The sequence below is a fragment of the Myotis daubentonii genome, chromosome 7, assembly GCF_963259705.1.
Source record: "Myotis daubentonii chromosome 7, mMyoDau2.1, whole genome shotgun sequence".
Lineage (NCBI taxonomy): Eukaryota > Metazoa > Chordata > Mammalia > Chiroptera > Vespertilionidae > Myotis > Myotis daubentonii.
In genome coordinates, this window is record NC_081846.1 from 6,438,668 (window position 1) to 6,463,059 (window position 24,392).

The following is a 24,392-nucleotide window of genomic DNA, read 5'->3' on the forward strand; positions in this document are numbered from 1 at the left end:
CTACGCTTCTTAAAATATTTCTGAAAGCTCCTTTACCAATACTTCTGAAGAGGGATACAGTAAAACTGCCACCCACTTGGGGGTCCTTATTTCATTTTGGATCTTTCAACAGTTCCATTAAGAAAACGGCACCTAAAAAAAGCAAGTGATTCCACATTATCACCAGCTGTTATTGCCTTCTCTTAACTCTCATTTTAGGGCCTTTGAATATACCCCAGGATTCCCACCTAAAAAATTGGATACGTTGTATAGGAGGGGAAAAATGCAGTGTGGATCCAGGGCCAAATGGTCTTGCCAGGAGTTAGAATCCCAAGTATCATCAGTGTTTTTGTTGTGTTGTGTTGTGTTGTGTTGTGTTGTGTTGTGTTGTGTTGTGTAGTGTTTACCAACTATGAAGGCTCCACCCAAACTAAAGCAGCCTCCTATTTCCTTTCTTGATATCAAATGACAGGTTTTTGACGACTAAACTCAGATATTCAGTCCTCTTTCCATTACAAAACTATCAAGAAGAGGAAAACGTCAAAGGAAAACTTGAGGCAAAGACTCAGCCTGTAATGAAGTAGATGGCTATGCTCAAACCTATAAGAATTCAGGGATGGCAAATGGGTTAGTGCTTTGACAATTTTTTTTAATTTATCTCTATTGTTGAAAGTATTACAGATGTCCCCTTTTTCCCCCCAAATGATCCCTTACACCCTGCACCTGCCCCCTGCGCCCCCCCCCCCCCCCCGCAAGGCCTTCATCACATTATTGTCTGTGTCCATAGCTTATGTGCACATGCTAGGGAACAGAATGATAAACCTGCAAATAGGATAAGATTACTTGTCTATAAAACAACTGCTCTAAGAAGGGGGTGGGATTTGCCTGTCCTGCTAACTCCCTCCTGGAAAGGCAGTTCTGTATACACCTCAGTGAAGGATGAAGGGCCAATCCCAAAGCACAGCTCGAAGAGAATGCATTTTGTTTCTTACTAACAAATTAAAGTATTTGGCAGTAATTTTTTAAGCATATGGGTTGAAATATTTTGGGAAATGCTATGAAGTTGGTTTTCTATTGCTTTTTGGAACTTCAAGTTATAAAATAAGATTTTGGCAAAGCTAGCCTTCTTCCTAATTCAGCTGTGTTTATTCAAGGCAACAGGCTTCAACTTTCTTAGTTGGATTATCTATGAAGCAGTAGTTAGCTTTAATTAGGGATTCAAATTCAAAATCATAAATATCATAAATTTTTTTAAAAAACAACTAGATTCAGTGACTTTAGCCTTCCAAAATAAGAACAGATTACAAAAATAACCATGTGCCCAGGACAATATGGGCCCAAACTGTACAGTGATTTTTAGGATGCTCTTATATTCACCATCTCTTCTACTGCTTTTCTACCTAATTTTGCTTAAGGGAACCTGCTTACCTTTTACTTTGTCCAAAAAAAAGATTAGTCCACTTTCTCAAATACCTAGATTTATATTAAGTTCGAATGAACTCATGTTTCATAATGGTGCCAGGCAAATCCTTGGCCATCTGGTTGACACTAGAGCCAAGAGGACATCAAATAAGGATGAAGCTTTCCAGTTCCTTGTTTGACATTCCTCTATCCTTGTGCAATTCCAAAGTGCACAAAGGAATTATTCCTCTCTCTTTGGCTCTTTCCTTAGATCAATCATCTGGTAAATATTTATTAAATATCTGCTATGCATATATTCTTTCAAAGAACTGCTTTCACAGGCTGTCCAAATAGGCAGTTATTAATCTTTACTCATAACCTCTAATCCCATCACCTCTTCATCCCTCTATAACAGAGATGCTTAAAAAGAATACTTTTTAGAAACTAGAAAATTAGTCTAAATTCTAAGAATTCTTTTCATCACACCCACATACTAGAAAAATCCAATGATTGAGGACCAATGAATGACCCCCCACAGCTCCACCACACCCATAAGTTCCATACTGAGGGAAATCATGTTATTCAAACCTATTACTTGTTGCTGAGACTTGGATATTGAGTTAGGAACTGGGGGTCCCTTTAAGTGGTGTGCTGGAGCTGGCTCCCACTGGCCCAGGAGCCACTGTGTACATCTCTTCCCAAGCTTCAGGGACCTCAAATCAGCAGCTTCAGGTAAGGCATGAGGAAAGTACGTACACCTCTTTGACTGCCCTCCAAATGTCTCCTCTCCAAAAAGTTATCCAAATCTATTCTGTCCTGGGTTCAGATGGTATGAGTTTAGCTAGTAAGATGAGCTTTTACTTTAAGTAAACAGAACTTGGGGAGCAGGGGCAGGCTGGGAGAGGACAATGGGGGGAAAAGGCGACATATGTAATACTTTCAACAATAAAGATTTTTTTTTAAAAAAGACAAGAACAGAACTTGTAAGAACCAACAATTCTAAGATCCCGCACCCTCTGGGCACTTCCAAAGCATTCACAGGGACAAGATGGAGACAGTGCCGTGAGGGGCAGGAGCACGAAATACTCCTGAGGCTGCAGGAGGGAGGGACTGCAGGTGCCCAAACCATTTGAAACTATCGGGAGGAGCTCAGAGTGGTAGACAAATACATACTATATATATATTGGATGCAAGTTTTTCATAAAATTTTAAAAATGCAAAACAGCACATTGTTTGAGAGCCAAACCTGGGTCTATGAGTGCATGGAAACAGCCAATCAGGAGACAGGATCCCTCTGCAGGAGGAAGGTGATGTTTTATTTTTAAGGTGGTAGACACGCCTTGTATGTCTTAAATATTTCACAATAAAAGTGAAGACTTTATCTGGGTGAACTGGTAACCACACTCCCTGAATAGATAACTCAGAACAATGAATTCTGACCAGAGGCTGTACTCATTATATTCATTCGGAAGTTTACTAGAAACTTCACCCTTCAGAAACATCCAACTGGGATGAGTGGTGTAGCTCAAAAAGAATTGGGGTGCTCTGAATCATCCTTTGCTTTCTAAATCAGTGCTCTCTAAAGTGAGGGGCACTGAGCTCAAGAAGAAATATGAGCACTTTTTTTCATAAAATCCTTTTGATTCCTAGATTTTGTCTGCAGTACACATAATGGACACAAGTATGAATTACTTATATTAATTTATATAACATAATTTATAATATGCTCTTTAATAGTGGTAAGTGTACCTCATGTGTAAATAAGTATTTACTGACAGGGCACAAAATCCAAAAACCTCTGTTCAAGATGACCATCAACCAATTTTAGCCACCACCCGTCCAAGTCACTTAAACCCAAACCCTGGAGGGGAAAAACAGAAATTGTAGAGGACGACTGGGTTTCGAAAAGAGAATTTCTAAGTGAAAAATATCTTGAACCACAGGATGAAAAGCTGCCGCCTGAGAACAGGCTGTCTGCCAACTTTCTACCGATGAAACTTTCTGTCAGCCTTCAAGATAAAGGGTGACAGGCATGCCAACCAGGGTAGCACCGAGCCTGGATTTATTAGTGCTGGGTGTTTGTTTTTAAAATAAGGGAAAAGAAAAAGAGAGAGAATAAATTCCTTAGAAACCCAGCGTGGGATCAGGGCCCAGCCTGGGACGCTGAGAGAGCGCTGTGACCCGAGCGGAGTCAGCGCTGGGTACTCGCCCAGGAGCAGGCAGGGCACGTGTAGAAAGTGGCCCAGCACCAAGTGTGGGTGAGGGGGTGGGGCTCTGCCTATCACAGTGCAGCCAGAATCTCTCCAGAACCAACTGCAGGAGCCAACAAAGAAAATCTGTGGCAAAGACCCTTTAGATGAGAAAGACTCTATATGAAACCCAGGAGTACCATCTTATTATATAAGTATCTGTTCAAAGAGACTGCATTTCAAAGTAAACTCCTTGGCATTTAAGCCAACTGCCGGCTGAATTCATAACAGAAAGGATATGGTTTTAGGAAATGCATAATAAAAATTAAATTTACCTTTTAGTGGAAATGAGATGACTAGTCCCATGGATCATGGATCAGCTCAGCAGTGAGCAGACAGGGTAAGAAAGCACAGCAGCCGGCTACTACAAGGCTTGCATTTTGGCAGAAGCAGAATTAGCGGTGGGTGGATTCTACAAATATCATGAAGCCATAAATTAGGGAAATGGATATATTTCTAAGAGAGTGGGCATTGCTATCCTAAGATGGCAATGTTCTCATACCGGACCACAGAAGGCCTTCTCCAAGAATCCTTCACAAACACTCAGCTGGATACCAGCTCAGAAACCTCAGGAAAGGTCATGGGCCTTGGGCAGTGCCCACTGATGCCGACATCTATTTTGTGACTTGTGGTGAGGGAGCTACTCATCTCTACAAAAGGTGCAAAGCTTCAGTAGAGGGCCATCTGCCGCTTCCCTCAGATAATGGAAAGATTTATCAAACAATTTGCACTGTGTCTCCATTACTGACTACTTGTTTAGGGTTAATTCCTACCAGGTACATTACGGATGGAACAGGTCATCCCAGGATAGATAAGTTTTTGATGAAAGCATTACTAAAGTTCCTAATTTCTTCTCTCAAGTGCATGAGACTGAGTAAATGAATCTAACAGCCGGAGTCTCAAAGCAGAGGACCATTTATTAGGACATGTTCAATACAGAAAACAAGGTATGCTTCAGCTGTGTCCTGCTCCCACCCCCTAGACTCACCAAATCAACAAGCAGAAACAAAAGAGTAAGCTAGAACATGGCATGTCCGGGAACTGCGCAGTTCACCTGCAAGGGGAGGGAACGGTGAGGTGCGTGTGTGCATCGGCGAGCGGGTTCTCAGGATGGGGGAGGTGTGCGACAAACAGCAACCAGAAGGCTAGTGAGACCTGAAGAAGCAGATCATAGAGGCCTTCGAATGTGCCCTCCAAAGTTTCAACTTCATCTTGAAAACCATGGAAGTGATGGGGAGGAGATCACGCACAAAGGTTACATATTCACTGTGGCAGACTGTCCTCTGGGTGACCTCTGGGTAGGTGGCAAGCTGGGAGCCACTGCAGGTTCTACCGCAGGATTCTAGGTCACAGGCAGTGAGGGGTGGGGGGGAGGGAGACAGAGCTACCAGTTATTAAGGAGGAAAAGCCATTGGGCTTGGGAGTGACTGACCGGGGAATCAATGACTGAGAGGAGGAAGAGTCCAGACAACTTCCCCCTCCTTACCCCCCCTCCCCCCGTTTTCCAAAGAGCACGATCCCAAGAGAAAGAGCAGCTGGAAAAGAGAAGCGGTAAGAAAATGATGAGTTCCATCCCGGGCATGTTGCGGTTGAGTTATCTGTGAAGCATCGCAGTCGAGATCTCCAGCAGGTGCCGCTGAGAGACACTGAGTCCGGGGGCAGAGCACAGAGTTGAAATGGGAAGAGGAAAAGGTCAGGTCAAGGACAGACAGGGAGAGCGTCAGCAGAGCAAGGAGCCTGAGGAAGAGGTGTCGGGAAAGAGACTGGGAAGGGAAGTGGCCAAGGAGATGATAAGGAAAATAGGGCTTGAAAACTAATTCATTAGAAAATAAAAAAAATGAGTTTTAAGACGAAACATGTGATCAGAAGTGTGGGGCAGGAAGATACTTAGAAAAATGAAGGAGAAAGAGAAAGAAGTAAAATAAGTAAGAAGTTGGAATTCTCAAAAACACAGAAAGCAAAGTCCTGAATCACTTCAGAACTGGATTCTTTCATCAGAACGCACTGCGCCTACCTCTCAGCAATACCAAATATAGCGTCCAGCCCTCCCACCTGCACCGCACAGCAAGGGTGCAGGGACACGGGGATTCCTGGGAATTCTGTAAGGAGTGTGGTGGCAGTCTAGGTCCGATTCTGACTCCAGGGTTCCTGTGAGGGCTGACTGCCCTGATAGAGGGGAGGGGAGTGGGAGGAGGAAGGGAGGAAGTGGGGAGAGAGGGAGGGAGAAAGGACTTAACAGAAGAGCAAAGAGCAGTTCAGAGAGGAAGGAAATGCATGCTCTCGAAGCCACGCCACGAGGCCTCACCAGGGCACACATCTCTGGGTGCATGTCCCTAGCTCCCCGGAGCCCCCCACTGAGCTGCCTGCCTGCTCCCCACGTCCATGCTGAGCGTGGGCACGCAGTTAGACAGCTCCCCCTGGGCGTGCAGGCTGGTGGCCAAGCCCCAGGGCACAGGCCACAGGCGGCAGAGGCAGCGCCCTGGGCGCAGAGGGAACTGTGGTTCCAGGAAACCCTCAGACCGCCGCCTCTGCCAGCCTGACACACACACGTGTCCCAACAGCAAAAACAAAACCTGCGGCCACACCGAGCCCGGGAAGGGACAGAAGTGGGGAGAAGACACGGGATGAAGCAGCCTTCATTACGGCCGCGTCCTCGCCCTGTGTGCAGAGGCCAGATGAAGGGGATGGTATTTGCACGCGGTGACGAAGCTGCGGCTGTGACACAGGAAGGGAAACGCTCAGTGCCCCCTTCCCCACGTGACCCCAAACGCAAGTGCAGAGCAACGGACGCAGCTTCACCTCTGCTTGTCTCCTCCTTAGGCAAGTAGGGCCAAGGCCAAATCCTCAAACAGAGGGTTTTAAAAACTGCTCTTCTTGTCCAAGCGGCACCATGACAGATGGGTAAGCGTCCCTACACCCCGTCCCTGGGCGATGATGCGCAGGGCAGCTCCTAAGGAAAGGCCCCTGCACCCCTGGGAAAGGTGACCCTGTGCAGACCTTGCTTTCAAGTCTCCCACATGCTGATGTCAGCCCCCAGCTCTCCGTGCAGCCACACGCCACTCTCTCTCCAGGAAAACACGCTGGTCTATTGGGTCACACCCCTGCAGGAGGGGGTCTACAGATAACTGCCTTCAGTCACATGCCACACCCAGCCCGGCCGGTGTGGCTCAGTGATTGAGCATTGACCTATGAACCAGGAGGTCACGATTCGATTCCTGGTCAGGGCATGTGCCTGGGTTGTGGGCTCGATCCCCAGGAGGGGGTGTGCAGGAGGCAGCCCATCCATGATTCTCTCTCATTGTTGATGTTTTTTTTTCTCTCTCTGCCTCTCCCTTCCTCTCTGAAATCAGTATAAATATATTTTTTTTAATTACAAGCCACACTTGGGCCAGGCAACATCCTGTCAGGCCACTCGACTGTGACATGGTTGTCTTCTAATATAGGAGCCACATATCGAATGAACTGAATCATCTCAAAACTGTAGTACTGACCATCGGCGCGTGGCTCAAGATTTTGATATTGTTACAGGATAAAAGTTCCACATAAAGACAGCAATTCCACTAGAGCTGTGGTCGGCAAACTGCGGCTCGCGAGCCACATGCGGCTCTCTGGCCCCTTGAGTGTGGCTCTTCCTAAGCCTTAGGAGGACCCTAATTAAGTTAATAACAATGTACCTACCTATATAGTTTAAGTTTAAAAAATTTGGCTCTCAAAAGAAATGTCAATCGCTGTCCTGTTGGTATTTGGCTCTGTTGACTAATGAGTTTGCCGACCACCGGCCTAGACCAACGCATGACGAGGCAGTGCGCCCAGGAGTACAGCACCAATGACAACGGTGCCAACGGCCCCAGCCTTCCCGGGAATCCTGGGATCTCTCAGGACACTTGCATTTGGATCTCTCAGGATGCCTGTACTAGGTATTCTCCAATTAGCTGGCCGGGGAACGGAACAAGCCTGAGTTCTCAAAGGCGGGCAGGGGTGCAGTCCTAGAACTCGCAAGTAACACATAAGATAGCTTCAAAGACCGCGATGTTTTTGAAACCCCGTTTGCTATATTTCATCTTTAAAGTGGGGAACGGCGTGTGCACATTCTGAGAGCAGAGAGGATTCGGCGAGACGGGCACAGACCCACTGAGCAGCACACCGACACGCCTCTAAGTCAGCTTCCTCATGTTCCCCACGGGGTCTCCCCCAGGCCTCCCTCTCCAAGGCATCTGATAAGGCGCAGAAATGAATCCCTTCTTACATCCAACGCAGCGAAATACCCAATTCCCTTCTTACAGTCAACACCAGTAAGGTCACAGCACTGACAAACATGCCCACCCACATGGAAACAGCTTTTAAAGGAGACCAAGCACAGGGGGAAGGCTCACAGCACTGACACAGAACCGTGAGCCCGTGTCTCCTTTACATTTCCGAGCTGACCGAGTGACGGGCAGCGAGCCTTACTGCACTTGCCACAAGCAGGGGAAGTCGTTATGGAAATGATGCTCCAAAGGCATATCTAACGGCACTGGGAAATGTTCATTCCACGATACATTTTTACATAATAAGAAAGCACATTTCAGAAGAACATACACATTAAACTCTTAAGCTTATCACAAAGACTCTACATTCACACACATACATACACATGCCACACGAATACACCTGCATCCGTATAAAACTAGGGGGAAAGGTATGAATGTCATGTATGTAATATGTTCTCCAAGTGGCTGGATTTCTAATTAATTTTTTTTTATTTTTGCCTTCCAGGATTTTCCGATTTTTCTACTATCATCATGACTTTTCAAGTCAAAATAGCACCAAACCTCATGTTCCTGGCCTGCGGAATGGGCAGGATTCAGACAAGCAGAGAGAGACGGGGCCGTCGGGGCGGTGGGGAAGGCAGGCCAGCAGGGGCCCAGGCTTATGGTCACAGAACCTGGTGGATCGTAAACGCTGACGACGACTAGCTGTGTGACTTTGGACACAACCATGAACCCACAAGAGATTGACAGCAACTATCTTAGTCACCACTAGGATTTTCTGAGATAAGAGACAGAAGGCTCTTAGCACAGGGCACAGGGCAGCTAGCATCATACTCAGCAGGAATGAAGAGGCAGGAAATTGAGAGAAAACTTGGCTACCACGGACCGTTCATGATGTGGCACCGTGGGCATAACCAGACTGGAGAGGTTAAAAAGACAGCGAGGATTTGGGACTTTGTGCGGTAGGCAAGAAATGATGCCTATCATTTACCTTTCCAAATATCCGTCTTTCATTGACCTAGATGGGCTTTAATTCTAAAATGAAATGCTTTCCATCCCAGGCCTGACTGCACAGGGCTTGTCAGTGACAACATAGAGAGGCTGAAAATTCTAGACCTGCTCCAAAACGACAATAAAAACTGGCTGAAAGTCCTATAGTACACGCTTGTACATATTATTTTCAAGTTTAAGTGTGTGGGTGTGCGTGTGTCTGTGCCCTGTAACACTAAGAAAATATAAAACCCTGGGATCATGGTAGCCTCAGAAACTAGTACAGTATTTGAAACATCAGACTCAAGAAAACCTATATTGACTGTTTCCTTATTTTTCATCTTCATTAACCCCAAATGCAATATACTCGTGCTGATAGGAGAAAACTGATTAATTTTTTTCTTATATACGCGCATAATACACATACTTATACATGTACCTGTCCACTAATTCTCATGTGTTTATATTCTACCAGTCTGACTAATCTCAGGTATGTTTTGTAACCATCACACTCATATTCTCCTTACATGTCTCCTCCGAACCCTAAGCCCTTTTTCATTCTTCACTTGCCAACGAACTCCCACTGGAGTTAAAAGCGTCAAACTCCCCGTGTAGCATTGCATGGCACTTTTCTTCTGAGGAGCCAAGGTTGCTGTCTAAATGTCTTGCACCTGTTAGGTCCCTGTGAGGTAGTAGATATAAAATACTGTATCCCTTCACTGGCCTATATAACAGACCAGTATTCCTCCTACGAGTTCACCCCTGAGCATGACGGCACTGAGGGGCGTATATGTGCACAGAACTCAAATGTCAGCCTGGTTTTTCTCCATCCATCTAGTCCATGTGACAGCAATTGTTAACTGAGACTATATCACTAATGCGTTGTTTCCAAGCATGTATTGTGTGCCTACCCTTTGCCACACACTACAAAACGCCAGGGGACGTAAACCTAAAGGTGAACAAGTCTTGGTGCTAGTCTCTGCCTTTTAGGAATTCTCAGGTAAGTCGGGAAGATGGGCCCTCCCCCAGCGGATAGCCTAGATCAGCGGTTCTCAACTGCTTTGGGGGTCAAATGACCCTTTCACAGGGGTCGCCTAAGACCGCTGAAAAACACATGTAATTATAATTACATGTTGTTTTGTGATTAATCACTATGCTTTAATTATGTTCAATTTGTGAAAATGAAAATACATCCTGCATATCAGATATTTACATGACGATTCATAACAGTAGCAAAATTACAGTTATGAAGTAGCAACGAAAATAATTTTATGGTTGGGGGTCACCACAACATGAGGAACTGTATTAAAGGGTCGCGGCATTAGGAAGGTTGAGAACCAATGGCCTAGATCCATGGTCGGCAAACCACGGCTCGCGAGCCACATGCGGCTCTTCGGCCCCTTGAGTGTGGCTCTTCCACAAAATACCACGTGGGGGCACGCACGTACAGTGCGATTGAAACTTTGTGGCCCATGCGCAGAAGTCGGGATTTTGTGGAAGAGCCACACTGAAGGGGCCAAAGAGCCGCATGTGGCTCGCGAGCTACGGTTTGCCGAGCCACAGTTTACCGACCACGGGCCTAGATGAATACAAACCAACACGCTCAGAGCCCACAGGAGGGAGATGGTGGAGGCAACCTTAAAAGGTGTGTCAAATCTGACTCCCAATTCTACAGTCTATAGATTCCCTCAACACACACACTGAAACTGTTCAGACAAACCTGTCCAGTTAGAATTCCCTAAAGAAAACTGCATTTCCCGGCTTCCTGTCTATGCCCGGTTTGCCCCACCTTGATTCCTAAAGCAAACAAGGCCGTCCGCCCAGGAAAGAAACCCAGGCCGTGACATTTACCTAGAACTCTGCCGCTCGCCACTGAACACGCAGGAGCAAATACCAAGTTCGCATGCAGATACTGGAGGGTTTTTTTTTTTAATATCTTTTTATTGGTTTCAGAGAGAGGAAGGGAGAGGGAAAGAGGGGTAGAAACATCAATGATAAGAGAGAATCATTGATCGACTGCCTCCCACACGCCCCTCCTGGGGAATCGAGCCTGCAACCCAGGCATGTGCCCTGACCAGGAATCGAACCGTGACCTCCTGGTACATAGATTGACACTCAACCGCTGAGCCACACCAGCCGGGCCAGACACTGGAGATGTTAGGCTCTCCATCTTTGTGTCTCGGGCCCGGCTTAGTATCTGGCCCAGGAAAGGGGAAATGAACGGCCACAGACTTGAATGAATCACACAGCCGCTCTTCTGCGATGAAAATGCACCAGCTCATCAGAGAGCTGAAGGCACCTTGGAGTTTCAAGCTGCTGTCACTCCTGATTATCGGGATTTGTCTACATCTTACAACCTGTTTTGTTTTGTCACTCAACATCCTAGCAAACGTGTTTTCTTTTCTCATTGAATTAACAATTCTCAGCATGTGTCATTTTGGAAGCTATGTAAATATAATATTACATAGTTTCCTAACCACTCCCACTGATTGGCCCTAGCCCAAAGGTCATTTTTTATGAACAAGATTATGGTGGACATCTTTATGCATAAAGGGTTGTATGGTCTTCTGATTATTTCTTAGAAGAGAGATGCAGAGTAGGATTTTGAAAGGTCACCTATTTAAAGTTCACAGGATGTACTGAAAAACTGCTTCCCAAAAAGGCGTAAATTCATTCCAACTGCAGGAGATGAAAGCACTCCTTTCATTGGCCCACCGCCAGCCTTAAGAACTCTTAATTTTCTTAAATCAAGTTAGTGAGTTTGCTAACTTTAACACATTGGACAAGCAAATGGAAATAATGCTCTTTGTATTTAACAGTTTCAAAGTAAGGGAACCCTCAAAAGACTTGAGAAGGTATAAGAAAAGCTATTTAGATAGGGGCCTAACTTAGAAAATGATGCTGGATTTAATCTTAGAATCCACAGTTTCCCACATCTTTGATCTTCACTGGTAACCTTCTCAAAAGCAGATTTAAAGTCCTTAACTTGGGAAAGGTTCCAATTACATTGAATTCTGGGGTTTGCTTGGACTCAAAAACATATTAAAATGCATGCTTGCCGGCCAGTGTTGCTCAGTGGTTGAGCGTCAGCCTGTGAACCAGGAGGTCAGGGTTTGATTCCTTGTCAGGGCACATGCCTGGGTATCAGGCTCAATTCCCTGGGAGCGGGGGGGGGGGGGGGGGGGGAGGGAGGGGTGTGCAAGAGGTAGCTGATCCATGATCTTCCCTCATCAATGATGTTTCTATCTCTCTGTCCCTTCCTCTCTGAAATCAATAAAAACATGCAGACAGGAAGGAAGGAAGAAAGGAAGGGCCTCCTCAAAACAAAACCGAAAGACACAGTAAGCTCCTTGCTCATCACTGAAATGCTCAGTGAATGATGCTACCTCTACGGCTCCAAGTTGTGAGAATTAAATGACATAATACATGTGAAAACACAATGAACTACAGAACTTGCTGCCTTTGTTGCCTTCAAGTTTTTTGACAAAGATCCAGCATTTTGAATTTCAAATTTTAGTAAAAAGACCATCATATAATTTGATACAACTCAAGACTGAGCGAACTTAAAACATAGTTCCCCATCTCACGACCGAAAGAAAACACAGGCATTCGCAGTGGGCTGATCTCCGTAACACATAAACACATAAAATACATGTGTACTTACACACATGAAATCTTCCCCTAGTAAAAGATGTGAGCATTTCACCGAATTTTCCTAGAAACAACTCCCACTGCTGGAAAAAAAGACCAAACACTAATGCCACCAAAAGAGTGAATGGTAGGCCTTGGAGCTTCACAGAGTAGTAAAATTCCAAAAACATTACCGGGACTAACATAGAGTAAATGAGTTTTTATTCTGTCAAACAAAGCTATCTAAGAGAAAGAAAAACTAGCACCATGAACATCATTTTACCACTGAATTCCTGAAGTTGAATAACCTCAGCTTTCCTGACAATTCAGCACACTGTCTGTGTTTTTCAAAACCCACCAAACGCTGTCTCAGAACAGCACTGGAAATGAGTTACCTAGACATCCTGGGGGTCAGGGCGCCCACTGTCCCCTCCACATCGCCATTTCTCGTCCACATCCCCCCCCACGGCTACTTCTCTTGGTCCTCTGCCCTCTCTCTGCCAACAAGGTAGTCACCTACCCAAAACTCAACACTTCAGAAATCAAGGTGAAGGCAGGCGTGGCCTGAGGAACATGGCGCCCACGATGGAGGGCAAGCGTCCAGCAGTGAGGACATCCTCCTTTTCCCTCCCCTCATCGGCAAGGCTAAAATCACTTCCAAAAATAAAGCCTTTACTCTTTGGAATGTAATGGCAGAGAAAGATACGGAGGAAAGATCAATGAGTGCAAATAATGACATAGTAAAACCGCCTCTTAATTTAATCCTTGTTCAGAGGGTGTCTCTTTTCAGAAGTTTAAGTAGTAAATAATACACAGAATTTTCATGTAATAAAAATAATCTGTTAGTAGAGGCAGAAACACATTTTCTTTATCTGTCTCTTACGAAAACTGTAAAATGAGAATTGTTTAAAATTATAAGTTAAAAGGTGACTCATTTTTGAAATGTTTTCTTTGAAACTCGAATTTTGCATGGTATTAAAGAGACAGAAGAGATGCCACAATTACAGAAACTGACAGAAAAGAGATTTTTTTTTTTTTTTTTTTTTAGGAACAAACTACCAGTTCTCAAATTAGCACCAACAGGCTAAGTCCTCCAAGTGTTTTACAGTTATATTCACGAGAGCACAGAGATTCCCCTGTGTTCAACTTTTCAAATACTCCTTCAACATGTAAAAGACTCAGTGTCCAAGCCAACAAGTCCTATTGTAAATGAAAACATCAAGTGACTTAGGCTTACTTCTAACCTATATATATAAAAACCTAATATGCAAAGGGTCCCCTCAAGAGTTCCACCGACCGGGAGTTCGATCACTCACTATGATGTGTACTGACCACCAGGGGGCAGCGCAGAACCAAGGAGGGCCCCGGCCAATAGCCGGCAGCCGCTAAGGACCCTACCAGTGAGCGAATTTCATGCACTGGGCCTCTAGTTAAATATAAGAGAGAAAAACTACCTTCTGGTTTGGAGATATGAGTACTTAGACTTCTCTCGAACATCAGGTAAAAAGGTTGTTGCATGATTTTCCAAAGCCAGAAATGAGATCAGCATAAAACATTTTACTAAGCTTCAACTATGGGATGCTCTCCTGAAAAAAGACCAGGACACAGGACAAATCCCACTTCACATTCTCTCCCAGCAATCCAAATGATTTCCATGACAAGCCAACAAGTCACTTAGGTCACACAGAGTTTAGCATTCTTCGCTACGAACGCCCTTGCCTTTCCCTGAATTAAATTCCCATAGGCGGTGTTATTTATTTTAGGAAATGCTTTCAAAGCCATGCAAGCACATACATGAAAAAAGAGTCAGAAAACCTAATGTTTCCATTGTGCTAAAAAAAATTTCGTCTCAATGATCAGTCACCGTGGTTTTTATACTGATTTCCTACTTCTATGTCATCATTTAACCAACTCTGGTAGTCTAGGGTTTTGTTTATATGTTTGTTTTGCTTTTTTTTCTTTTTTTCTTTCTTTCTTCCAAAGTAATCGAATTACATGCCACGCTATAATGGATATTTGTGGTGAAAATGTGAATCAAGACATTTTCATGGAGTTCCCTTCCCTCAGAGAGAGAATATGCTACCAAGTCAAATAAGAACAGCTTGTCAAAGTCACACATTTGAGGGTCCCTAAATGACACAAAAATTTTCAGCGTTCGTATGATCCAAAGGGAATGGATATGGGAGCATATCCTGACATAGGTGAACTATGACACATAATTGCACCCCAGTGGAGCTGCTAAGGGTCCATACCTGCTCTTCCCGCTACTGCTCAATCACTCCCTCCCTCCCAGGGTGCTCAGATCCTATGACTCCTCCTCCTTTCGTTCAGTAAGTGTGCGCCAGGCATTGTTGTAAGAAACAATAGTGAGCAGAAGCCATGAGGGTCCCTGCCCGGTGCAGCTTACGTTGCGGGGGGGGGGGGGGGGGGGGGAGAGGCCTGCTCTGACCCAGCCCTGATCCCCCCAACACCAGCAGGCGGTGGAGGGTGAGGGCGGGGCACCTCTTATGCAGGTCCACTGCTAATATCTGCAAGGTTCAGGCAGGAGCACAAATGGAGGCTCCCCTCCGTATGTCTCAATATGTAAAGGCTATAAATTAAGCTACCAAATAGGCTTTATCCTCTAGCCTTGACCCTCACAATAGCCTGTCCCACTACTTTTCTCCTGTGACGCCAACATTCCTCTGTGACTCCCACGGGCCCTGGGAACCTGGGCTCATTGCTGTAAACTGTTCCGGGCAATTCTGTAACAGGCGAGTGTACTTTAAGGACTGTTTGCTTACACCAGTTGGACAATTTATGTTGGGGGTCGGGGGGACATGAACCACTTTAGACAAGCAGATATTTTTAGCTTTCTGCAACTGTCTCTAGCAGAGTCTGAAAAAAATGGACGGAGACATAAATACATTATCTTGCTTTTCTTCTGTTAAGTCCTGTGGCCTACTTTCTCTAAGCTGTTTTCTACTCCTTCGCTACCACCGCGGAGGGGAGAGAAGAGCAGTTAGTAAGTCACCCGGTGTCAAATATAGAAGCTCGTGTCTGTCACGTCTCCGGGTACACTCAAGACAAAAGAGCGAAATATTTCCACCCGTCCCTGCGATGCAGCTAAAATATAAAACTAAACCACTAGACGTTTCCCTCAAGATCCCAGCTAAAGGGCCCGTGAAAGAAAACCACCGGACTATCACGACAGCTCATGCCCATGAAGTGTCTGACTTTCAAAATCCATGGATAATAAAGGCACCCGTGTGTGGGGAGGGCTGTGTGGAGGATGCGTAGGTGGGGGTATAATTAGAGAAAACAGTGTTTTGGTTCCTTAGAAGATTTAACTCCTTCATCCCGGCCTCCCACTAACATTTCTGAGGATATGCAAATCACCCCAGAATGCCTCTCTCCAGCCTTCTGCTTCTTTGCCCTGCACCCCCATGTCTCCCAAAGTTATCTTAGTGGGGGATGAGCACTCATTACATTCATTCCCCCTCCATATTGCCCATCTCTGGAGAGAACGCCATTAACTACTTCCTACAGGGTTTCTTTTTATAAGTATTTTCATCTTGAGCTTTCAAATAACCACCATTATTATTCTGTAAGAAACAGTTCTTCTACCAAAGTCAGGGCAAAAATACACTGAAAAATGTTTACATAAGCTTCTAGCTCAAATGTAGAAAAATAAAAATGGTTCATAAGGTTGTAAGATTTTCTTTCAATATATTTCCTTCATTGTTATACTTCATAAAGAGACTGGCTGTTTTTTAAAGTAGGATTTTAGTAGTTATTTTCTACAAATATGGGGATTATAGTATTTTTTCCTTTTATTTAGCCATCTATTTTTTAATGGTAGGCTCAAAAGCCCAAAAGAGCTATGGACAAGCAGTTCTAATTATGGTAGAGCTCTGTAGTTTTAATTAGTAGAAACTAAGTTAATGGTGACTTACTTTCCACCTCAGAATTATAACAGCAAGCAATTAGTAAGAACTTCTCCCATACCCTCTTGAAAATCTCCAAAAATTGGAGTTTGTAATCTGAGTGATGATAACATAGGTATGATAACATATTACATTCCTAAATGTGAAAAACACAAGCACCAAAAATGTAATTGATCAATTTATCAAAACATCAATCAATATGTCCATTCATTTTCTGGAGTAATTCCAGTAGAAATTCAGTCACAGTGACTGCTGCACTGCACACTGCACAAACGCAAACCCATCCCACACCCCCGCAAGCCCACGGCACCGACTCCTTCACTTCTCTTCCCCAGCAAACGTGCAAGGGCCTCACTTAGCAGGGGGTGAACATTCAGTGGCGAGCAAAACAGAGATGGCCCAGCAGACATCCATTAGGTAGTAAATCAGTAAGCACGTACATAAGTACATGATTACAAATTAGGATAGGTGAGATTGAAGAAACAGAGTACTATGAGAGAACATTCCAGAACAGGGAAGTTATGCAAAGGCAAAGCCACAGGTATCGTAAGGCTAGCATCGCCTGGGAAAACCGTGTCATCTGAAGGACAGGTCATTTCTCTGTGTTCTCAGCACCATGTCCAGACCTGACCGCCCAGAGGGAGCCAACAGGTGGCCGCCTCAGGACAAGAACTGACTCCATTTATAACCAGGCTTTATGCATCTACTATGAATCATAGCTAGCGTGTATTTAGGTGCTTTGTGTACACCACCTCAGTTAATGCAACCTTCCGCCATCTGAGGGATCGGACTCTCCCTGGGCCACAGTGAGGGCCAAGGCGGGGAGAGGTTAAGAGCAGGTGCGTTTCCAGCCTGACCCCTTAGAGGGGGTGGGGGCGGGACTGGAACTCCCGCCTCCCGGGAAAGAGCTGTTCCTCTGCCACCCAGTTCCCACGCTCCCAGCACAGCAGGATGCAAAGCCTCCGTCAGCAGCGTCCCCACAATGACACATCGGTGACTCCGCTGGCCCAAAAAATCCAAACAAACAGGAATACACGGAAGAGCGTGAGGCAGCCAGCTGCGGCCGGCCATCAGCATGTCGGCCTACGATCTGTGTGCACGCGCGCTTCTTTCTTGAAAACACAAAAGCGTGACATTCCATCACACGCTCCACTGAGACGGAAGTCACTGCTTACACTCGGAGGCACCTGTCTCCTCGCCACTCCACTCTTGAGCTCAGTCCAGTCCCCTGATGGCAAAAAGGCAAACGCTCTCCGAAGCACTCAGAGGAAGAGGTGTGCAGGTTCACAGACTACCCGTGATTCTGACCTTCTTGCTTCCAGGGGACACTGGGGTAATGAGGTTTAATCCTGCCAGACCTGAGGCCCTGAACGGAACTGTCCCCTATACCTGGGCTCCTGAGCATTAAAGAGAAAAAACCAACATGATATAGAAAAATGTTAGTTACATGCAAACAAGTGGTTAGAACAGGGGTGGGCAAACTTTTTGACTCGAGGGCCACAATGGGTTCTTAAACTGGACCGGAGGGCCGGAACAAAAGCATGGATGGAGTGTTTGTGTGAACTAATATAAATTCAAAGTAAACATCATTACATAAAAGGGTACGGTCTTTTTTTTTTTCAGTTTTATTCATTTCAAACGGGCCGGATCTGGCCCGCAGGCCATAGTTTGCCCACGGCTGGGTTAGAATAAGATGGAACTTGGAGACATTGTAGAAAATAGGTCTACCTTTCGTCTACCTTTCATCTAGTGCCAATATTCCACCTTTGTGTGGAAATTACCGAAAAATCGGTACAGCGGTCTAGGGGGGTGCGGGGGAGAACAATTAAGCCAAGAAAATCAGTGTGATGGGAATTGGGCACATTTATGTTTTTCTATATTTTCATGTGTCTTACAAGTGAACAGAAGTACAACTTCTTCTAATTAGGGTGGAAACGGTTATACTTTTTTTTTTTAAAGATCTGAGGACTTCTTTCATCAACTATCTATAGCACATACTTAATTTACACTGAACTTGAACATAACCCAGGGGTTGCATTGTGTCACATGCCCCTAGGGGACACCAAGGTGACGGATGGCTGGGAATCCGGCTCTGACAGAGCAGATTACATGAGGGCTTTGAACCTACTTGCTAATACACGTCTTTATGTGCCATGGAATGAAGCCTGAAACTTCCACTGTAGCCCAGTAAGAAAGTCACTCCTAATGATTGGAAGTTACAGGTGTCTATCAAAGCCAATGCGCCCAATAGTGCTGCACACCCAGAACTGCTTAGGTCAGTTTGGAACCCAATACTCAGAGCGGATTTCCAACGGCAGTGTTTAATGAACGTGCATGGATGCCCAAGGGTTACGCAGAACAGTTCACATGGAGGCACGCAGGTCTCTGGAAATGCCATCTAGTTCCGACCCATGTGCAGCTCCCACAGAAGGAAATGCGTGAGTAACAGCTCACCATACATAAGACAAAATTATTTACAAGGTCAGAAAAACGCACGGTGAGCAGGAGAGCACTAGCTAAGACATGAAACAGCACGGTGAGGATACACAGGAGAAAGTATGTACACAATGCTAAAGCCACGCGTCCCCTCCCTTGGCATTGCTCGTACCCCTGCCAAACCCAATGGCTGTGAACACATCGGGCAGGGGACGGCCAAGCAGAAAGGCATCATTTCATTTCATCTTCACAACAATCTAATGTAGCAGACACTCCATTTCACACATAAAGAATCGCGGTTCTCTTGTAGGTCAAGTGCTGGGAAGCGGTAGAACCAGAAAGAGGCTCACGGTTGTCACTTCACAGCATTTTCCTCTGGCCCTGGCCCGGGGCTCAGTTTATTGGAGCGTCGCCCTGTGCACCAGAAGGTTGGGGGTTTGATCCCTGCTGATCGATGTTTCTCTCTCTCCCTCTCCCTCCCTTCCTCTCGCTCTCAAATCAATAAAAACATACCCTCAGGTGAAGATGTTTTAAAAAGCACTTTCTGCTATCTTGCACCACCCCTCTTTAATTTTGTCACTATTGTGAAGTGAAGCCAAAACAAAAAAACACCTTTCATTAGTTATTAAGTCATAACTGACTTTATGGGTGACACATTTTAATCCCTTCATGCTAACCCAGCACTGTAAGCGACCTAAGAGTGTACTTGCCAAACTTGGGAGCCGCACTCAGGGCGGGAGGCAATGCTGAAAGCACTGCAAAGGGGAACTTTGTTGAAATGTCAAATGTTAACCAGTGTTGAATAACTTAAATCAGAGTTTTTAAGTGTGTGTGTGTGTGTGTGTATGTATATGTGTGTGTATATATATATATATATATATATATATATATATATATATTATAAGATAGAATGCTACAGCTGCATAAATATTAAAAATAATGCCTTTTGACTCAATGATCCCACTTCTGGGAATATATCCTACGGATCCCGAAATAGCAATCAGAAAGAATGCATGCATCCCTATGTTCTTAGCAGCACAATTTACAATAAGTAGCCAAGATCTGGAAACAGCCCAAGCGCCCATCAGGAGATGAGTGGATAAAAAGGCTGTGGTACATTTACACCACGGAACACTCTGCAGCTGTGAAAAGAGAAGGAAATCTTACCCTTTACAGCAGCATGGAGGGGCCTGGAGAGCAGTATGCTAAGCGAAACAAGCCAGTCAGAGAAAGACAAGTACCATATGATCTCACTTACATGTGGGATCTAATGAACAAAATAAACTGACGAACAAAATAGGACCAGAGGTATGGATATATGGAATAGACTGACAGGTTTCAGAGGAGAGGCAGGGGGGAGGGGAGAGAACTGGAAGACATTAGCCAAAAAACGTATATGCAAATATGTCTAACCCGTGGACATGGACAACAATGTGGTGAAGGCGGGGCAGTGGGGAGGGAGGCTGGACGGAGGTGGGCAAACGGGGGAGGGCATGGGGGACATCTGGAATAGCGTGGCCAATAATAGAATGAATGAATGAATGAATGAATGAATGAATGAATGAATAATGCATTTCAGAGAAACTTGAGTTACAGTCCTCTCCAAGGAGTATTCCAGTGAAAAATTTAAAGAAACATTAAGTGCTTTTTATGTCCTGGTTAAAATTTTATAAGCAGTTATGTAAATTACTGCTTAAAGAAAGCTCCCAGACATGAAGACTCTCAGGCTTCCAAATTTTAGTATTCCAACATTTAAAAAGTATAATGATAACGATTTCTTCCTTTTTTTGTTTGTTTACAGAGACTGTAAAAGATTGAGCTGCTGTCCTTTCAAAGCTTCATTTTCCTCTTCTAGAAAATGAGTCCCATCCCAAGGGCTCAACCGATGCTGATGATGGAGGCGAGGGCGACCGGATGGTGGTGGCGTCTCTGATTAATGTTCACCTATATTTCCAGGAGATCATTTGGGCCATTACTTAACACGCCAAATTCTTCCCTCAATAAAAATGATACAGACGTTTAAATATATCTCTTCAAATGATGTCACTGCACAACTGTGTGATGAATTTTCCAAGCAATTAATTAAATATTACGTTAACACTGGTCCCTACACTATGGGAAATGGACTAATTAATGGAAAACCAAGTCAAATATATCATTTTTAAATTACATAACTTAAATTACTACCATCCTGTTCGCTACATGGAAGACAGAATACACTCAGCCTCCCCCACTTTAAAAAATAATTCACTGCCTGAAACAACCAAAAGTTAATAGATTTTCAAGGTCCACGCTGGGAGTCCGTGACAGAAGCACCAAGACTAGAACCCTGGTAACCTGGCATTTCATCCCCGGCTCTACCAACCAGAACATGACGCTCCTTCCAAAAGCAAAACAAAACAAAGGAGAAAAGAAGGCTTTTCTATTGTGCACATCCCAGGCATTGTCAACCCATCACTGCTTCATTGTTTGCCCACTCTTCATCCGAGTTATGTGGTCCTGCCTGGTTCTTCTCATTCCGACACCAGCCAGAGGACAGAGCATTCTACATCCTTACAACTTCACATTCTCCAGAACTCCCAATTCACAACTTAAATCTTCCATGCAAAGACTTGAGTGAAAGCAGGAGATGGGTTTTCTCTGATCTGTCTTAGCGAAATGCCCCCAAGACTGTCAAGTAGGGTTTTACTGATCTGTGCAGGGAGCTGTGGTTACGGAGAGCTGAAAGAGCGATTTGACTAATGAGAGCCATTCTGGCCAAGACGCGCTCTAATAGTTTTCTCAGAAACAGCAATGGAATGAGGTCGAGGGTTATAACCACACACTATAAACCACACCATAAGGAATCGATGTTCCTGCACATAATTAAACTAACACTTAGGACAGAAAGGATGTGCTAGTACTGAGAGGGCAAAACCGTCCTACTTGAGTAATACACCCTAGGACTCAAAGAGCTGTTGGCTTCTGTGCATTCCCCCGTGATGCCTGGAGTGACCGAGAATGGTACACTGGAGGGGGATAGGAATACCCAGCAAGTACGCTGGAAAATACAGGTAAATACTAATAGTTGTTACGAATACATGCTCAGGGCCTTGAGACAGTGGGCATGCCTCATCCATGCTCTCTTTCCCTCTCCATGAAGACTGATCTATTGATAAACAAGTAAATTATAATGTTGTGAAAATGTTCAAACTCAAGTAACCTTCTCCCCTATAAAGAAACTGTAAGAGAGATCCCTATGTTGGCTGGAAATCAGCAACCAATGACCCCTCTCTACCCCCAGTGCTGTGTCTCTCGCACACTGATGTCTATCGCTGATGTCGGACATGTCAGAGCTACTTCCATGATATGAAGCAGCCTCAGCCACCACAGAGAGCTCTCCCCCTTGGCGTTACTCTGAATCACAGCAGCCAAGGGACAGCTCACATTCTGTTTTCCTTACCTGTATCTCACTTCCCTTTCTCCCCTTCTCCTTCCCCCTTCAATCTGCAGGCTGTCGAATGGAAAGGCTCCTATTGCTTAAACATACATACCCTTGTCCATGGCACCAGAAGATAAATATGTAGGTGTCGTTTCATTCTTTGTTTTCCACTGGCCATGTGTTTAATTAGGCAAGGAGCGCTGTTACCGTCACCTTAAACCGGGCTGACTTCTTGGCTCTGCTTACCTCACTGTAAAACAGGATGAGGTCAACAGCAGAGTCCGAATTTAATGAACTGCCTGAGATGAAAGCTTTACAATCTTCCACTCTTGCTTTGCATCCAGAACAAGAAACCAGACTTTGCTCGGGGCTAAAATAATAATACCAGCCTTGTGAAACACGGTCACGGCAGATCGTGTATAGCCTCACTGCCATGAGCCGGCCAACCCAGTGCCTCTGCTGTTTGGATATTGGTCGTGAGCTATCGGCTGGGCTGGGCTATGATTCGGCTTTTTCATTCCCGCTCCCTGGTTTACTGTCACGCACTATTCCCAGAACTCTGATTTCAGTTGCTTACACTGATCAGATGTGTCTACTAACACGTGCCAGCTATGTGTCCTAAACTGAGTGAGAGCAGACAACTGGAAAGTAATACGTATAATTACAACATCCCGGTGTTTCTTAAATGTCTCAAGTACAGTTGACATACATTATTAGTTTCAGGTACAGAGGACAGCGGTTAGACATTCATGTATCTTACGAAGCACTCACCCCAGTAAGTCTAGTACCCACCTGATACCACACACAGTTATTACAATATCACGGACTATATTCCCTGCACTGTACTTCACATCCCCGTGACTGTTTCTGTAACTGGCTATTTGTATCTCTTAATCTCTTACCCTTTTTCACCAATCACCCCAACACGCCTCCTTTCTGGCAACTATCAAAATGTCCTCTTATCTATGAGTTTGTTTCTGTCTTGTTTGTTCACTTATTTTGTTTTTGGAAATTCACATGTAAGTGAAATCATATGGTGTCCGTCTTCCTCTGTCTGACTTATTTCACTTAGCATAATACCGTCTAGTTCCACCCATGGTGTTGCGAATGGCAAGAGTTCATTCTTTTATATGGCTGCGTAAGATTCCACTGAATGTATGTGCCACCTCTCCTTTACCCATTCATCTAGCGATGCACACTTAGGCTGCGATGAACAGAGAGATGCATGGGTCTTTAGAATTAGGGTCTGGATTTCTTCAGGTAAATACCCAAATGTGGGGTTGATAGGTCATATGGAAGTTCTATTTTTAGTTTCATAGTCCTATTTCCTGAACACAGGGAAGGGTCAGTCCGGCTGTAAAGGAGTCTCTATTTGTGTCAGGGCCTCCTGTCCTTGTGCAGCAAAAAAACTTCACTCTGAGTTGTCCTTAAATGGTGCAGCTCTCCCTGCCACGCACACTGAGCCGCTTATACGTCAGCATTAGTGAGGAGTAAATTATGAGCAACATGCCCTGAGGTCTCAATACGGTGAGTGCGAAACATTGGGGGGGGGGTGTTATTTTTCTCCTCTTTTTTTATAGTTTTATTGATTTCAGAGAGGAAGGGAGAGAGAAAGAGAGAGAGAAACATCAATGATGAGAGAGAATCATTGATTGGCTGCCTTGAGCACGGCCTGCTGGGGATCAAGTCTGCAACCTGGGCATGTGCCCTGACAGGTAATCAAACCTTGACCTCCTGGTTCATAGGTTGACACTCAACCACTGAGTCACACTGGCTGAGTGGCATTTTTTGTTTGTTTATTTGTTTTTGTTTTATATTTTTATTGATTTCAGATAGGAAGGGAGAGGGAGAGAGAAACATCAATGATGAGAGAGAATCATTGATTGGCTGCCTCCTGCACAACCCACACTGGGGATCGCGCCTGTAACCTGAGCATGTGCCCTGACCAGGAATCAAACCGTGACCTCCTTGTTCATAGGTCGACGCTCAACCACTGAGCCACGCTGGCTGGGCCTTTTCTCCTCTTTCAATAATACATACCTACGGACCATGAAAGAATGCGTTCAGCCTGAGAAATGAGAAGGAGGGGGCTGAGGTAGCTAAATCCCCT

At 44.9% G+C, this 24,392-nt stretch overlaps 1 protein-coding gene across 12 annotated transcripts in view; it reads right to left on the reverse strand.

Moving 5' to 3' along the window:
- Positions 1–24,392, reverse strand: part of HECW2 (HECT, C2 and WW domain containing E3 ubiquitin protein ligase 2) — a 264,600-nt gene that overhangs the window by 200,737 nt on the left and 39,471 nt on the right. The window contains exon 1 of one of the 12 annotated variants that reach the window (XM_059702616.1): positions 15,406–15,465. The exons of the other annotated variants lie outside the window; for them this stretch is intronic. The gene's annotated coding sequence lies outside the window, so the exon portion shown is untranslated. Of the gene's footprint in view, positions 1–15,405; positions 15,466–24,392 lie in introns of those variants that run through there. 12 annotated transcript variants of the gene reach the window in all.